The following is an 18,972-nucleotide window of genomic DNA, read 5'->3' as shown; positions in this document are numbered from 1 at the left end:
TTGTCCTTCATAGCGTTCTTCCCCTTACTCCAGAAGAGTCACAGCCTGAAGTCAGCCTCCCTACACACAGGCTACTCCTATAAAGAGCAACTAAATCCTCTGTGAGTTTCCGAGGCCAGAAGGTCTACAGAGTGAGTTTCAGGGCAGCCAAGGTTGCACAGAGAAATCTTGTCTACAAAAATAAAAAACAAAACAAGTGTGTGCTCACTGATTTGCCTGTTATAAGAAAGCTATAGGAGAGGCTCCTTCCTCAGACAGAGTAGCAGACTCAGCCATTCCCTTCTCTAAGATCTGGTGTAGCCTTGTGTTCAGTTGAAGCATTTTGTTATGAAGAAGTTGTTAAAAGCTTGCTCAGAAGGATGCGAAAGAAAAAGGGTCTAGATCCAGTATTATAATTGAAATAATACTAGTGTCCAGTGAGGCGATCTGAGATTTCCATGGGTCCACGTGATCACAAGACCAGGATCCATGGGAAATGGAAGCCTTCAGTGTGGTCCTTGGATGAGGACCCGCACAACCTGTTTGGAGGAAGATGGAGCAGGTATGAGGCTGTATTAAAACAAAGGACAGTGGAATAGAGTGGACCACACCTTAATCCCAGAACGTGGGAGAACACAGGCACTCCATGAGTTCAAGAGCCGCCAGACTCGTCTACATAGTCCCTGTTTCAAAATAAATATTAAAATAAAAGGCAAGAAAACTAGGGGCTAAGAGAAGACAATTTAAGTTTAAATTAGGTGAAAGAGTGAATTTTAAAATTCTTACACTTAAGATGAAGGGCAGAGAAACTATCCCTTATAACTAATAAGTTTTAAGTATCATAAAAATGGGGGAGGGGGCTGAGCTCAGCTCCAAAGTCACTGAGATGTCAGCAGCAGAGTGTAAGAATGACACAGGGTGCCAGGGCTTGAGGACACCCCGCCTTCTGATGGTCTGCCATACTCAAAACAGGCACTCTGTTCTCCAGGGAGGCCTCTGCTGACTTGGGAACGTCTTTCCAACCTGTATTTGTGTGCCCTTCTGCTAATATTGCATTGAAAATTAAAACCAAAACATTTTTTTTCTTATTCAAGCTTGCTCCCCAAGGCTTGCTTAGCCTTTCTTTATACATTCCAAGGCTTACCTGCCAAGAGGTGACGCAGCCCCACACCAATCATTAATCAAGAAAATAGTCCCTAGAGTTGGATACAGTCCAATCTGTTCCTAATTTACCCAATAACTCATTTATGCCAAGTAGGCTTTTCTTGTTGGTCAGGAATTAAGCTAGTAAGGTACCAGTCTTTGGGAAGCTTGTTAGCACGTACTTTCTTCGTATCAACACTACTATTAACAAGCAGTGAGAGTTCAAACACCATCCTTTGAGGGAAGATGGTGAGCTATAGGAGGTTTGGCATCTGTTTTTTGTTGCACACGAATGCCAGGGGAGAGCGCGAACGCAGTCCCCCACTACCACAAATTATGCAGTCGAGTTTCCCGCATTTGGGGAAATCGCAGGGGTCAGCACATCCGGAGTGCAATGGATAAGCCTCGCCCTGGGAAAACCACCTTCGTGATCATGGTATCTCCCCTGCCAGGTAAGTATGCTTTCTTCTCCCACACACCCGACTCGCACCCACCCGCCCTACACTCTTTACTCATGGTCACTTCGCCCCGCCCGATCGCCGGCTTCCCCGAACGCGCACGCCGTCTCCGCGCTGTGTTCACACTGGAAACCCGCGCTTCATCCCACGCCGCTCGCGAAATCCCTCCTGTTCCCCCCGCGACTGCGAACGCGGCAGCCTCTGCGCGACCCTCATCTGCATAAACCACGCCTCCGCCAGCCACCCAGGAGTGACATCACCTCCCTACCTTTCGCTGCCGGGCTGGGGGGGAGGGGGGCTGTAGAACTTTCCCGCTTACGCAGTGCTGGAGCGTTGGAGGACGGTGAACAAATCATCTTGCCCTTAACTAGCCGCTCGTTGTCCACCTCTAGGTCCCAGCATCCTTGTGACTGACTGTTTTGGGCATGGACGGACTGTCGCCCGTCTTCTCCACGTCGGAGAAGGTCGTCAGGCAGCACAGGAGCCCTACCGCAGACGACTCCCAGCGCTGCTCCAGCCTGCCTGCCTCCTGTCTCCACCGCTGTAGTTTAGAAGGCTCTTGATTGATTTACCTGTCGCTTTCTGTGTTCTCTTCTCTTCTACAGAAGCACCAGGAAACTGACACCGAGTTGGGACATGGCATATAGGGTTACTCAAGTCTGGTTTCCTGGTCCAGGGGACTCAATATGGCCCCTTTGAACCCTTCAGCGCTCTCTCTCTCTCTCTCTCTCTCTCTCTCCCTCTTCCTTCCCCCCTCCCCCCCCACGTAAAATAGATAAGTACTATGTTGTGTATTTGAAGGAGGAGCGGGTGTGCCACGGCTTGCGTGTGGAAGTCAGAGGACATTTAGTGGCAGTGGGATCTCCTACTACTGCGTGGGCTCCGAGGATCAAGCTCTCGGTTAGGCTTGATGGCACTTGTTGTTACCAATTATGTGACCTCTCTGACCCCTTGAAATCTCTGTGTCTTTGTCTCTCTCTCTGAGACAGGGTCCCTCACCGCTGTGCTGAAGTTCATTATGTAGACCAGGCTGGCCTTGAACTCACAGAATTCTCCGGTCTCTGCCTCCCAAGTGATGCAATTAAAGGTGTGCACCCCCACACCAGACTTTTGTTTATTTGTTGTTTTGGTTTTGGAGACAAGGTTTCTCTAGGTAGCTTTAGCTGTCATGGAACTCACTCTGTAGACCAGACTGGTCTCTAACTCAAGAGATCCGCTTGCCTCGCCCGCTAAATGCTGAGATTAAAGTCGTGGACGACCACGCCCTCCTCCCAGTGAGCTTTTGATGGGCTAGTTGATCCAAATTTGAAGTTTTTGCTTTTGTACAGTTAACCAGTAAACAGATGCTGGTGAGATGGTTCAGCGGTTATAGAACATCTGCTCATTTCAGAGAACCAGTGCTCAATTCCCCGCAAAGACATAATGGGTCTGATACCCTCTTCTGGCATGCGTGGGTACCTGCAGCATGCAGACAGTATTCTTACATCAAAAAAAAAAAAAAAAAAAAAAAAAAAAAAAAAAAAAAGCCATCTAAATAGAATTACCAGTTAGTTAACCGGTAAAGGGCAAGTTCACTTAGACATTTTACTATTACTTGATGAGGTAACCTGTGGAGTGCCCATCACTTGAGCTGTTTTATTTGTTATTTAGGGGGAAAGAGCAAGAGAGCTATTGAGTTCTACTTTCAGAATAATCTGGGACTAAAGAGATGGCGCAGTTGTTACGAGCGCTTGCTGCTCTTGCAGAGGACCAGAGTTTAGTTCAGTGCCTAGGACTCACACTTACAGCTCCAGAGGATCCTACGATTTCTGTCCTCTGTGGGAACTTGCAGGCACATGCACATCACACACACACACACACACACACACACACACAAATAAAAGGTAAAAATACATATGAAAAAGAATTACGAGCCAGAGCAGAAATTCTCATATACTAAAAACTGGTGAAATCAAGAATTATAGATGGAGCAGCGTGTGGTGGTACAGGTCTTCCCAGCTCTCAAGAGGCAGAGGCATGCAGATCTCTGTGAGTGTGAGGTCACCAGGGTCCAGTGCTGCAACCAACACAGCTCTGTGACTGAAGAAATGACAGACAAACATACGGAAGAACTGGGGTCAGACGGGCAGGGTGCTGGTGGAGACCCCAGCAGCCTGGAAACTCAGCCTATTTATTATACACGGTAGATGGAGGACTAGCCCATGTTAGGTTCTGAAAAGAAACCAAAAATGGTGGATTCCAGAGTGAGACAATCTTTTTTTTTTTTTTTTTAAGGGTTGAGGATGGGTAGGGTGTGTCTTAGGGTTTCCATTGCTGTGAAGAGATATCCTGAGAATGTTTATAAAAGAAAACACTTAATTGGGCCAGACTTACAGTTTCAGAAGTTTAATCCACAATCATCATGGCGGGAAGCATGGCAGCATTGCAAGCAGACATGGTGCTGGAGAAGGAGTCTAGAATTCTACATCTTGACTGCGTGCCACACTGGGCAGAACTTGACCAAATAAATATAGGATCTCAAAGGCCACCTCCACAGTGACACCCTTCCTCCAACAAGGCACACCTACTCCAACGAGACCACCCACCCTAACAGTGCCACTCCCTCCCTATGAGCCAAGTGTCTGAACGCTATGGGGGTCATAACCATTCAAACCACCACAGGATACCTGTTAAGTACAAAGCTCTGGGTTTTATCCTCAGCATAGCAAGAAAGAGAAACCACTTCCTGTATTAGAAATTAGAATGCCTGGGTAAGCTGTGTCCGGGATCCAGGTGTGACCATCAGAAAGTCATTTGATGACTCACGGTAGTTTGAATCTTAAGTGCCTCTCAAAGACTCTGTGTTAAGGAGTCTTACTTTCAGGCAGGCATGGTGAAATGAGTTCCAGGACAGCCAGATCTACATAGAGAAACGTGTCTCAAAAAAAAAAACAAGCCTTACTTAGTCTTAGTCTCCAGCTTTGGGTTATGAAAGAGGTAAATGGAGATGAGGGTCTTAGAGCCATTGGATATTCACCCCTTGATGGGAATACCGGCATCTCGGCCCCATTCTTTTTCTCTCTTTTTTGCTTCCATATCATGGAACAAAGTTTCTGACACACGTTCCCACTAAGAAGGAACCCCGCTATGAAAAACCTTAAAGCAATAAGTCCAACAAATCATGAATGACCTTTTTTTTGTTTGTTTGTTTGAAAGATGTATGTATTTTATGTATATGAGTACACCTTAGGTGTTTTCAGACACACCAGAAGAGGGCATCAGATCTCATTACAGATGGTTGTGAGCCACCATGTGGTTGTTTGGAACTCAGGACCTCTGGAAGAATAGTCAGTGCTCTTAACCACTGAGCCATCTCTCCAGCTCCATGAACAACTTTTAAAAGTAAGTTCTCTTCCCTCAGAAACCAATTTATATTCCAACAACAACAGCAACAACAAAATCTTTAAAATTAATGGATACTTTAAGGGAACTCATTGTACATGAATAACTAAGCCTTCATTCATATTGTAACTAATTATTGCACACATGTGTGTTAATTCTTCACTTCTTGCGCAGCTGCCAGAAGCTCTCGTTTTATCCTCTGGCAATCTCTGTGGCAGACCTTATATTCATTCACTGCCATGTACTGACAAAGTCTCTCTTCCTTTCTTTCTGCAGCCCACTTTAAACTAAACTATTGTCAAGTTATCCGAACGAACACCTGAGAACTTAATTGCACTAATATAGTAGCTGCTGGAACCCAGGGACACACTCCCCCCAAGATCACCTTCAGGTGGAGGTCTGTATTGAAGCTAGAATTCTTAAGGGAGGAAAGTGTGACCAGAGAGCATTCATGTTATAGATACGAACTGACACCTACTGGGCCTGTAGGATTTTTATCAATATCAGATAAAAAGTGAACCACTTTTCTACACAGCAGAGTCAAATACCAGAAAGTACCAAAACCAAAACATAACAAATACCTCAGAACAAATAAACTGCCAAGCAAAACAGATCCGTAGATTGCCTTACCTGCCACATGTTACCCAACAGAAACACTGTTAGACACTGCTCAGCAGAAAGAACATCCCTAGATGTTCATTTCCTAAAATCAAACCAGAAATCCGTATGTACACCACTGAACCACTTATGGAGTAAAAGAATCTACAGTACACAGATAGGGAGAAAAAGTTATTGTCCAATAACAGCACTTAGTGTTGAAAACCCAAAGAAGGCTGGGGGTGGCAGTGCACACCTTTGATCCCAGAATTCAGGAGGCAGAGGCAGGAGGATCTCTGAGTTTAAGGCCAGTCTGGTCTATAGACTGAGTTCCAGGACAGTCAGGGCTACACAGAGAAACCTTGTCTCAAAAAAGATTAATAAAAATAAACCCTAATAGCTAAAGTCAACAAAGGAATGAGTTCAGTGGGGATGTTTCTACACAAGGTGTCAGGAGGCGTGGAATTCTATTGACTACCATCTGTCTTGGATGAAGAATTCATATAGAAACAGCATCCCCCCCCTCCACTGAGGGGTAACATAAAGACAATATCATAGCCAATTTTATGTGCCAGCCTGTCTAGGAAAGAGTTTTGGTGCAGCATGATGCTAGTTTTGGCAAAACTATATTTAATTATATTACTTACTTTTTTTTGGAGTCAGGGTCCCTCTACAGAGTCCTGGCTGTCCTGAACTCACTATGTAGTCCAGGAAAAAGTGTATTTTAAACGAGATTAACTTTTACATTAGTTGATGCTAAGTGAAGTAGAATGTGAATGGGCTTTACCCAATCTTAATAAGGTCTTTTATTATTATTATTATATATGAGTACACTGTAGCTGTCTTCAGACACACCAGAAGAGGGCATAAGATCTCATTAAAGGTGGTTGTGAACCACCATGTGGTTGCTGGGATTTGAACTCAGGACCTCTGGAAGAACAGTCAGTGCTCTTAACCACTGAGCTCTTAACCATCTCTCCAGCCCTTAATAAGGTCTTAATAAAAACAGGCTGACCTTCCCAAGCAGGGAGTCAATTATAAATCTTATATAACATAATTATAACACTACATTATTTGTCCTAGAAGATGCACTTAAACCAAAACTCTTTCAGGACTCATTTGCTGGAACTCAAACCTCTCACTTTTGATTTCACAATGATGTAAGGCAATATCTTAAAATAAATGTTGATTGATCACCATGTAGCTAGGTAGAAGTCTGTTCCATCCGTCTGGAAAATGCTGAAGAACAGAGCCTCATAATCTGTCTCCTGCTACCCACAGGAGACAGACAGGAGGCACAGACATCAGGGGTCAAGGAGTGAGGTTTTTCTCCTTTTGGGTAAGATGCTCTGCACAAAGCTCTTCAAGAAGCTACACTGGCCAGGCCCCTCTGTCCCTGGTCGACCAGGTCACCAGAGAAAGAATCACAGGTGTACAAAATATCTTGGAGATGTAGCTGGTGACCAGACAGGGAGATAGTTTTCTTCCTCCATGTTCCTGTCTCCACTTCACAGACAAACAACCACGTCATCCCTGGATGTATTTCTATAGTTTCTGTAGTTTGCCATACCATCAGGAGTATGAAGAATTTTTAATCTAATAAAATAAATTAGAATATAAACTGGTTCCACCTTTATGGAAAGTCTATTTTTTAAAATTTTTTAATAAGGTTGGTTGCTTAGAAGTATGAGTACTATAATCTCTGTGCCATAGCATTTGTCAGTCTAGGGCTCAGACTCTTAGAAATACTTGTACAACTGGCAAAGAATATTTGTAGGAGAATGTCTGCGGTAGCACCGCATGTGAGCAAAAGAAGCACAGGAACAGCTTAATTAAAAATAAAAAAAATGTATAGAGGTAAATAATGGTACAGCAGAGGAAGAAACTCGGAGTCATTGGACTTGTGAAAAGTTTTGCATATGTGCATAGATGGTACGGGAGACAGAGGATGGTACATTTTTCCGACAACAGGGATGAGCTGTTTGACATAGGTGCTGGGAACCAAAGTTGGTTTCTCTGCAATAGCAACACACATCCCTCTCCTCTCAACCATAACGTATCCAGTATTGTAGTAACACTCCAGGAATGAGGGGGGTTAAAAGGAGCAAAAAATTTTACTGATAAAATGAATTCTATTGGGGCTCCCTGATTATTAACTTGACCTAGGTCCCACCTGTGCAGAGCCAGGTGGCGGACCTTTTGCAGGGCTCGGGAACCTAGGGCTTGGGAATATTAAGCAAACATGATAATGATGAACTTTGCCTTTTCTGGTAGCATCATGGAATGGAGCAGTTACTGAAGCCAGAGTGTCCTGTGGATGACGTAGTACGTATTGTTATCTTCACTTTACAATTGACAAAACAAATGGCACAGAAGGTCCTTCTGCTCCGGATTACAGCTAGCTTCTCAAAGTCCCTAGAACATTTTTTTATTAGGCTAAGAGCCCATAAAATCTTGTTGTGGAGAAAACAGCACAGAACGTCCCTGGGTGGGCTCGAACCACCAACCTCTCGGTTAACAGCCGAACGCGCTAACCGATTGCGCCACAGAGACACAAGCACAGGTTAACTGCATTCTCATGAAGAGTGAGCTGTTCGGCTACCACTGGGTTAGTTCCAGCGCCTTGAAAACCTGGAGTATTTAGAGCGGCGAATACAATTGCTCTTGTCCTTTGAAGCCTGCATTTTGAGACCATCCTACTGAGACCTGAACAGCCGAACCGCTTTCTCCTTGACTCTCCCAGAATCAGAACCTCTGCCCCACCCCGTGACAGGTCAGCCACCCGGCTCTGCGCAGGTAGGACCTAAGCCACGCTAACACCCGGTGAGCCTCAATAGAACTCAGTACTTTTTTTTTTTTTCCTTCTACACATTTTTTTTTTTTTTTTTTTTTTTTTTTTTGGTCGAGATTATCATGAAGTTTCATCATTTTCCTCTCCAAACTTTCCCATATACCCCCTTCTTACTCTCTATCAAATGTATGGCCTCCCTCCTCCCCATTAATTGTTGTTACAGACATATACATTCGTGTATTGCATATGTATATATTCTAAATACATAAGTTCAACCTGCTCACTTCTGTATGATGTTACTCGTACGTATGTTTTCAGCGCTGACATTCGGCTTTGGATAACCAATTGGCTGGCATACTCTTCTCTGGAAAAGCCATCCCCGCGCCCGCCCCTCCACCCCCGCCAACATTTCTTAGTCGCCTGTAGTTCTTTGTGTGGGGTTGAAGTCTCCTGAGCTCTCCTGTCCACTTTGGCACGTGTTGTGCTTGCTCAGCTCATGTTTGGGAAGACATGTTGGTAAGACGTTTTGGGTCTAGCTTCCGACATTTCTAGGCAACACGATCTCAAGGCAAGCTCCCGGTTCTCTGGCTCTTTCATTCTTTCACAGCCTCTTTTGCAGCCCTCCCTGAAGCCCCAAGTGTGAGAGTGTTTGGTGCATGTAGCCACTGAGACTGGGCTCCACAATTTTGCATTTTGATTGGTTGTGATTCTTAGTAATGGTCGCCGGCAATATTTTTATTACTTCCTTTACTTTTTTTGAGATTATTAATTACATAATTTTACCCTTCCCTTTCCTCCCTCCAAACCCTCCCATCTGTTCTCTTTCAAACTCATGGCCTATTTCTTCACCCATTGCTATGACATGTGTGTGTGTGTGTGTGTGTGTGTGTGTGTGTACATACCTATATACATATATTCCTGAAAACACACATCAGTCTGTTTAATTACTCTTATGTGTGTTTTCAGGGCTCACCATCTGGTACTAGACAACTGTCAACTGTGACAAATGCTTGGCGTGCTCTTTGCTAGGGGAGGCTATTTCTCCTGCTCTAAGCATTCCTCAGTTGCCGGTAGTTCTTGAGGCCGGTAGGGTTGAGGCCTCGTGAGCTTTCTCTATCCGTTCTAGCATTATTATTAACAGTATATTGTTGTTATCCCTGGTCTGCTCATGTTTAGGTAGCCATGCTGGTGAGACTTTATGGTGTAGCTTTGGACATCACTAGGAGACATAGTCTCACAGCAAACTTCCTGATTACTCAGTCTCGTTTATGGTATTTCTTCCCCTCTTCTGAAATGTTTCCTGATCCTTAGGTGTTGGAGTGTTTTGTAGATGTATCCATTGGGACTGGGCTCTGAAAACAAAACAAAACAAAACAAAAACCTTCATTTTGATTGGTTATGTTTTTCCATAATGTTCTTCATCTGTTGTAAAGAAGTTTCCTCAAGGATGGAGAAAGACCATACTTATCTATGGCTTAAGAACACTTATTTAGTGTGTAGCTAGGGATCATGCTGGTTTAGCAAAGACTTGGTTGTAGGTTTTCCTCCAAGAACCATGGCTTCTCTAGCCCTGGGTACTTGGCTAGGTTTTCACACGTGATTCTTCTCTGAAGTCCTGCTGGTTACTGCCAACATAACTGTCTAGTGTTGGCCAGTGTTTTGGTTCACAGTGGGAGGGGGGTGTGGGACTGTTGTTTCCTTGCTTTGGAAGCTTGCACGGTGCCTTCTGGTACTATAGAAACTATTCCTCAGGGAATAGGTTTCAGGTCAGTTTCAGCTCAGGGACTTCTGGGCCCTTTGTCTGATGCACACGGTGTCTTCAGCAGTAGGGACTCACCTCCACCTCTGGTGGACAACCAGGGTAATAGCAATAGTTTATAATGGTTTAGGAATCTCTCAAACAACTCTTCCCAACAGCTCAAAAGAGGACCCCTCAAGTCTTGGTGGGTTGTTTGTTTGTTTTTGTTTCATTTTGTTGTTAATGGTCTTTGACATTTGGCAGGATTGATATTATCCAAAGTGGGAAATTTTCATTTAAACTACACACACACACACACACACACACACACACACACACACACACACACACTGGGTGGGTTAGGAAGATAGTTAACAGTATGGCCTCCTTACTGTTGTTTTACCTCCTCTGTCCTTCTGTATTTATACCCCTCCCCCCATTAGAGTCTCTACAACCTTCCTTTCCTCTGCATAGCGTCACTTGGACCCTCTGTCCCCCTCTACTGCTCCCCATCCCTGTGCCCTGGCCATGGTCCTTTCTGCTGCTACCCTGGTTTCTTCAGTTACTCCAGGATATGAACTCACATCTGAAGATCTGGAGCTAGGAGCCTCAGATAATAGAGAGCAGGCAGCATTTGTCTTCTGGGGTCTGAGTCTTCTCACTCAATCTGATCTTTTCTAGTTTCATCTACAAGCAAAGCTCACAACTTCATTTTTTTCCCCCGTAATGCCTCTTCCTTCTCTTCTTCATATAAGATGTCAGGATTTAAATTGCTCCAAGTTTTAAAATGCTCACCTCACCGAGTTTAGGCAGAGGTCTCAGGGGTGGTAAATACCTGGATTTGTTTTTGTCTTTGATTTCTCTAGCTTTTTCCTTCTCTGGCTCACATCAGTCATAGTATAACTGGACAAGCTCTCAGAATCAGAAAAGGTTTTAAAGCGTTAGAAATTAAAGTGCAAGGAACCAGACAGCAACGGGATTGTTTCCTCTCTTTGATGGGCTCCTTTTAGGGTTCATTATTTGCAGCCATGCCTTATAATTTAAAGTACTTCTCCCTTCCAAGTGGAGCTGGAAACGATGCTTCTTAAGTTGATTGTGGAAAGGTTTTGCTTTTTACACATGCCCTGTCTCCCTTAAGCAAGGCTTTGAGCAATTGTATACAACTCTTAAACTGATGGAATTTCCCATTTCTTTGGTGATAATGCTGACAGTTTCTACTTTCTTTTCAGTTTAAAGCTGTGAGACATTCCTTGAACTCCAAATGTAGGAACCAGATGTGAAAGATCAGAGTCAAGGAGACCACAGACAGGAAATGAGGACCGTTAAGAACTCAGCGAATTCGGGAAGTGCAGTGTGAAGCCATTATTCTTAGCAGACACGTAGTGTGTAAGAGACCCATCTGCTAATATCTGCCTTTTTCTTACTGGACAAAGAACAGCTCTTTATATGTTACTAATTGAACCTTTTCCCAGAAGATAAATGCAAAGAACATGTCACCTGGCCTCGGAAGTACTTGTTGGAGTTGAGGGCAGTATTCTGCCCAACCTCTGTAAGCATCCTTCTGTTCTCAAGAGGTGTCTGGCAAGTGCGTTGCCCTGACGTGATGACAGTTCAGCAGCCCTTCAATGTAGACACCCCGTGCTCACAGCACCGTTTGTTGAAGATGCTTTCTTTTCCCCAGCGTATGTTTTTGGCATCTTTGTCAAATATTAGATGGCTGAAGTTACTTGTCTTCAGGTTTGGATCTTTGATTTTTGTCCTATTGGTCTACCCTGGAACAGAACTCACCCCCTCCACACACACCCCCCACCCCACCCCTACACCTTTGTTTTTTATTTGCTCAGGATCGTTTTAGCCATGAATTAGTATTTTTAAGAAACTAAATGGGGGTTGGAGAGATGGTTCAGTGGTTAAAAGCACTCATTGCTCATTCTGAGTTCAAACCCCAGCAAGGTCATGGTGGCTCACAGCTACCTGTAATGGGATCTGATGCCCTCTCCTGGTGTGTCTGAAGACAGCAACAGTGTACTTATATATAATAAATAAATAAATCTTAACAAAAATGAAACTAAATGTACAAATGAACAATGTTCAGACCATATATAGAAGCAGAACTTGACTGCTATATAGACAAAGGGGTTTCCTTAGGAAGGTGACTGCAGGTTTTTGTTTTGTTATATTTTGTTATTTGACCGACTCTCACCACGTAACTGAGGCTGGTCTAGAACTCACTTTGTAGATGAGGCTGGCCTTAAAGTCACAGCAATTCACCTGCCCCTGCCTCCCCAGTGCTTGAATGACCAGGGGTGTTTTTTCCTGCCCTTCTCTTTCTGAGACACTTTCTCTGGAATCCAGGCTGACCTGAAGCGCTCAATCCTCCTCTACCCCCCCACCGCCCCAGTTGCTTGAATTACAAATGTGTGATAACAACATCCAGCAATTTTTACAAGATTTTTTTTTTACAAACTTCAGAAATTTGATGAAATTCTCTTTTATTTTCCCTTTAATTGCTAAAGCCCCTGAGATCTCTTAGACACTCCTACTACCTGAAAAGACTTATTAACATTCTTAAAGCCTTTTAATCTTCATGCTAAAATCCATATTTTTAATTCTCTGATCTCGTTAAAGGTCTAGACGCAGCTGGTAGGCCGATACCGACACTAGTTCCCGTTACAATCTTGTACATCTCTGTGGTGTCTGCCTTCTCTCTCCCCGTCTTTCCTCTTCTCACCTCTATTGCTATGAAACCAAAAATGCCTGAATCCGAGTAAAGAAAGACAGGGTCTGACCTGACCCGACCTGTTTTCTGGCTCGTAAATCTGTTCCATCCCTGTGCAGCCTTGAACTTCTTGTGTCTCCATCCTTTCTTCCATAAAGTGGGACCAATGGAAGGGACGCTTCATTCTTCCATAGGCTGTGTCTGGAAGACAACGATGCTGGATTTGTAGACTCATGTTCATCAGCATCGTCATGTTGATAATTATATCTGTCTGCACCGGTTTCGAAAGCAGCTGTTCAGCTATTCTGCACATTAACTTGGTGTTGTTCCTTGTAGACATCCCCTGTAGATGGCTTTCTGGAGCACGTGCTGTTTTGCCCAGTTTTCCCTGCATAGTGTCTTTAACTTTTATTCATATCACTGAGTATATTAGACAGTCATTCCTTTAGACTGTTGAGTACTGTTCCATGCTATGGATCTAGAACATTTTATCAGTGTCCCAATAGCAGACTCTTGAGGGTGGCTTGTAGCTTGAGCTATTATGGCAAAAGCTGCTATGAAAATTCTTGTTAGTATGCTTGTGTGTGTGCATATATGTGTATATGTGTACAGATGCCTGCCTGCATGTATGTGTTTGTAATTGTGTGTGCATGGGTATGTGTGTGCATGTGCATACGTGTGTGTGTGTGTGTGTGTGTGTGCATCTGTATGCTTATACATGTGTGTAGACACATGTTTTCAGTTTTCATGGAAAAGTGGGCTAAGAGTTGCTAAGAGTGCTGGAGAGATGGCTCAGAGGCTAAGAGCACTGACTCCTCTTCTAGGAGTTCAATTTCCAGCAACCACATGGTGACTCACAACCATCTGTAATGGGATCTGATGCCCTCTTATGGTGTGTCTGAAGACAGCGACAGTGTACCCACATACATGAAATAAATAAATAAGGAGTTGCTCAGAATAGAGGATTTTTAAATTTGTAAGAGACTTAAACTTCGTCATTAACATATCACTTTTCTCTCTTCTTGTGTAAAAATGGCATTCTGGGGGCCCTGTGTGCCTGCTTCATCATTTCTGACATATTAATCACAAACATTTTAGTTTTATTTTAAGTCTCATTACTAACACGCTTAAAACAGGCCCTGCTCAAAGGGACGACCCTGAGTGTAGTTTGTGCGTGGGAAACTCAGCTTTTCCTGATGCATTGCTGTTCTCTAATACCTCAGGTTCCTATAAAATCCATCAGAAATCATTTCTGTGTCCAAAAGAACTCATGGTATGTTTTCAAATAAAGATCATTTTAAACAAGTTATTAATTGTGCATCTGGAATTCATAGAATGCACTAAGAGAGATGATTGTCATTCAAGTTTAGTGGCTGCCCAACTGTGACCATGCTCCTTGGAAGTTAGGACCAAGAGACAGGATTTCCACTTAATAGCTATTGAGTTCGTCCGGTTTCTGAAGAGGCCGAGCCGACTTTAGCTTCCTGATGCCTGTTCTTTTAGGACACACAGTGGATTCCTTCCCTTTTAGTCTAAACTGAAAGGAAAAGTATTGGTGTGGGACTAAATTCTCAGCACAAAGGGGATTTAATTGCCCCAGAGGGACAGGGGGCAGGGAATAAGAGACAATGACAGGAGACAGGATGAGGGAGAAGGGGAAGGGAACAAAGGAGAGGGAGGAGGGGTATTTGTCCTGGAGTGAGACCAAGAACTATCTCCGGATAGAGAGGAAACACATGTGGCTCATAGGCAAATGGCAGTTTATAAAGGTACAAGGACAGACCACATGAAGCTCAAGAAGAAAAAAAAGTAAACAAAGATACAAGGGGAAGCCCCATGTTAGGATGAGGTGTTAGGATGAGGTGTTTAATTTTAATTGGGGCATATGAATTAAGTGAGCCAAAGGGGACTTTTGATTGCTGGACTTCAATACTTTGGTAGCTGGACCTTAGTAGTGCCTCAAAAGGAGAAAGTGGCCAAATAAGGGAACAGGCCTTGGTGGCTAGCTTCAGGAATGTGATCTAATGATTTTTGGCAAGGCAGGCAGAATGGGGGAGAAGGGAAAGGCCTGCAGAGCCATGTTTGCCATGCTTAGGCTGGCCAGAGTCTCCTCAGAAACCATGACTGTATAGTCTTCCCTTTGGGCAGCAAGCCCATCCTGTGGTCAAGCCACCCTAAGGAGGCAAGGTAGTGCTGGTCATACTCGCATTGAATGTTCTAGAACAGAGACAGTGAACTCAAACGCAGTGAAGGAATTTATACACACAGTGCGATGAAGATTCGCCTAACACCCGCAGTCCCACAGATGACATCGGTTGGGATTCTGTAAACCCCACCCCTCAGTTACCTAGCAACAGCCAGGTATACCCCACCCCTCAATTACCCAGGAGTGGCCAGGTATGCTCCGCCCCAGTGACCTGATGTTATAAAAGGAGCTGCTTGACCCCTCCTCTCTCTCTTGCTCTTGTGCTCTTGCAGCCTTGCTCTTCCACCCCTACCCCTCCTCCCCCCCCCCCCCCCGCCTCTACCACCTTCTTAACTCTCCCGTGACCTGAATAAACTTTATTCTGTACTATACCGTTGTGTGGCTGGTCCCTCAGGGGGAAGGGATTCCCATATCCCCCTTACCCCCAGGCCTTGCCGCACCTCCATGGGCCGTATGCCCCCTATTCTCTTCATCCTTCTCCTATCATTTGGTGCCGAAATCCGGGAGGTCATCTTTTCACAACAACATCGAAGTGGAGCCGACAGCACACCAGTAGGCAGCTATGTCCTGCAGAAGACACTACAGCTCAGTGGTTGTATCCTAGGAACGCGAGGCAAGCGGGGCGTTTCCAAGGCTCCGCAGAACTAGACAGGCAGGTAAGAAACTCAGAGGAGCTGTTGAAAGACAAGGGCTTCTTCCCACAGCAGGAAGGGAAGAGTAACCTCTACCTGGTCTGGCGAGGGTGCTGTCCAAGGTCTCGGTCAGATTGTGGCAACCCTGCCTCTGTGGTTTAGCATAAGGTGGCAGAGTTCCAGGGCGGAGCTTTGGAACCTGAAAGAGGCTGGTCCGGTATAACATCCCTGGCTTGCAATCTCTCTACATTTATGTTTGAAAATACTGTTCCAAAATAAAGACAGAGAAACTAAAGTGGATCCTTTTCCCTTATGACCTTGACCTGGTGCATGGGGTTCCCTGTTTTGTAACTTCTCCCAGCCCAGAGGACTGGAGGCTGTTTTCTTTTATCTTAAAACCTGAATTTTACTGTATTGTCTTGAGGTTGCTTTTCCGGTGTTAGTTTGCTTTCAGTTGCTGTGACGAAGGCTGTGATTAGGAGCTCCAGGAGGAGAGGGTTTATTTCATTCACATTACTTCTTTTAAACAAGGAAGTTTTTTGTTGTGTGTATTTGTTTTGGGGCAGGTGAGGGAAGGGCAGAGGTCATGCCTTCCACCATGGGTTCCCGGGATTGAACTCAGATCATCAACAGTTGGTGGCAAGCTCCTCTACTCTACCAAGCCGTTTCACCCATACCTTGTTTCTGTTGTTAGCTTTCCTTGAAACCTCCCCAGGTGCTAAGAAATATAAACAAAACTCAGATTCTGTGTTTTTTTCCCCCCTGCTTATTAAAAGGAGAGTTTTCGGGTTGACTCTGTTGGCAGGTATTGCTAGGGATACAGACCCTTCAAACTCCAAAGGGCCGCTGACAGCGGTGAGTGGCTTTGTTGGTCTAGGGTACACAGGGTCCTTTGGTTCCTGTGCCCCGTGCCCCCGACTCCTACAGGGCTCTGGATCTGCCCAGGATATTCCTCCTTTTTTCCATAGGGAATTGCAACCAGTGGTCTGCTAAAGGTCCAGCTGGAATCCTGAACTTTGTAGCTTTTGGGATTTCTAAGGTTCTGTGGGAAGAAAACGATCACTGTGGGTGTCTATATCAAGTACCACAGGCCTACCATTTTAAAGTCTGGTCTCTTTGGTCTGGTCGGAGAACAGCAGCATTGCAAACCTATAAGCTGCTTTACTAAATAGGAACTTGAGAAGTTTTGAAAATAGAGGCTTGCATTGGCCGGGAATCGAACCCGGGTCTCCCGCGTGGGAGGCGAGAATTCTACCACTGAACCACCAATGCTCCCTGCGGAGGGTTTTCTGAAAGGTGGCAGGATCTTTTTTTTTTTTTTTTTTTTTAAACAAGATGTATCCTTTGCTTTGATCTTATTATTGGCTAAAAGTGGCTTATGCCTTCAAAACAAATGCTTTTATACAAGAATTTATGCTAGAAAAGCGTAAGCGTCTCATTTCCTGACTCCGTTCTACCCAGAAAACAGCTCTTTCAGGCTGCACGAGCCTCTTATTTCTGATCCTCCATGTTCAATTTTTAACTTCAAATGGTTGCCTCGGTGTTTGCCTCCGTGTTTATGAGGTGATCAGCCTGTGGGTGACCAAGGTAAAAGTCTAATCAAAGAAGAAATAAAAGGGATTAAAATCAAAGGCAATATAGGGGCAGAAGAATCAAGACATAATCGGGGAAAATGGCGGCGTGGGAGAGAGGGGTGCTTCTGCGGCGGCGGCACAGAGGAGGCATTTATGACAGTGAGGTGAGACAAATAGAGAAGAGAAATTCAGTTCTAACGTCCAAAAATCAGATTGAAAGATTGACTCATCCTGGCTCCTCTTACTTTAATCTGAACCCATTTGAGGTTCTTCAGATAGATCCCGAAGTGACAACTAAGAAATAAAAACGAGGTTTCGCCAGTTGTCCATCTTGGTGCATCTTGACAAAAACCAGGACGATGCTGACGGAGTACAGAAGGCTTTTGAAGCTATGAACAAAGCATACAAGTTGCTACTGGATCGGGAACAAAAGAAGAGGGCCCTGGATGTAATTCAGGCAGGAAAAGAATACGTGGAACACACTGTCAAAGAGTGGAAAAACAACAACAACAAAAGCAGCAACAACAACTAAAGAAGGAAGGAAAGCCTACAAATGTAGAGGAAGATGATCCTGAATTGTTCAAACAGTCAATCTACAAACAGACCATGAAGCTGTTTGCTGCGCTGGAGATTAAAAGGAAAGAGAGGGGACAAAGAAATGCATGAGAGGAAGCGACAGAGAAAGAGGACATTGAAGCCCAGGAAAAAGCAAGGTGAGAGAGTGGCAGAAAAACTTTGAGGAAACTCGGGATGGTCGAGTGGACAGCTGGCGAAATTTCCAGGCAAATACAAAGGGGAAGGAGGACAAGAAGAATCGGACTTTCCTGCGGCCACTGAAAGTCAAGATGGAGCAGAGGGAGTGAGCCACACGGCGGTGGAGCCTCCCAGAGCCTCCCCCTGCCTCCTCCTGCTTCAAGGACTCGTTCTTTCTCCACCTCCACCCCAATGTGAAGAAGTAGCCATTGCTCTTTAGTGAAATTTGTTTTCAACACATTTAATATCAACCAGAGTGATCCTTTGTACATTGAGAGTTAGGACTTGGTCTAGCCTCCCACCCTTACCCACGGAACCACCAGGAGTGGAAGGAGCCGCCTTCTTTTCCCACAGCCTGTAACTTAATGTTTTATATTTGGATTGTGGTGGCTCGGAGGTCATGTATAGTTTGTGGAAATCTTCCAGTTAAATGTCCCCAACTCCAGATCAGCCTGGGCCACTGTGGAAAGTCATCCTTAAGGTCCTTGCTCCAGTAAGAGAAGCACTGTGGACTCACACATCCCTGATGCCTCACGGTGCTCAGCATGAGACTCCAAGCCTCTTAAACCTGTTCACTTTTCAAAGACGTCACCATCTTCCAGCCAGTCCCATTGTGTTTTTGTTTGTCTTCATTCATTGGTGGTAATATTCTTTTACGTATAATAAATTTTTATACCCCCCCCCAAAGACAGACATAATCGAATAATGGTTTGAAGACTTAGTTTTTTTATGTTTCCTTAGATAAAACCTCCAATCTCAATACTACTATTTGTGTCTAGTTTAGTTTAGATTTATTGGGCTCTCTACAGACTGCCCCATCACCGACAGTGCTCCTTCATACATTCTTTTAGCTGTCTTCAGACACACCTGAAGAGGGCATCAGATCTCATGACAGATGGTTGTAAGCCATCATGTGGTTGCTGAGATTTGAACTCGGGACCTCTGGAAAAAACAGTCAGTGCTCTTAACCACTGAGTCATCTCTCTAGTCCACCCCCCCCC

General features: G+C 44.5%; 1 pseudogene across 1 annotated transcript; it reads left to right on the top strand.

The window, feature by feature from the left end:
• The first annotated feature begins 1,414 nt into the window (after positions 1-1,414).
• LOC308420040 (dnaJ homolog subfamily C member 8-like) lies at positions 1,415-18,081 on the top strand (annotated as a pseudogene). Its single transcript has 4 exons — positions 1,415-1,574; positions 1,973-2,123; positions 15,441-15,564; positions 17,216-18,081. The product of its transcript is annotated as a dnaJ homolog subfamily C member 8-like (transcript).
• Positions 18,082-18,972: the final 891 nt, after the last annotated feature.

This window comes from Micromys minutus (genome assembly GCF_963924665.1).
Source record: "Micromys minutus genome assembly, chromosome: 4".
NCBI lineage: Eukaryota > Metazoa > Chordata > Mammalia > Rodentia > Muridae > Micromys > Micromys minutus.
The sequence above is the reverse complement of the archived record's forward strand: the minus strand, read 5'-3'. Positions and strand labels throughout refer to the sequence as shown.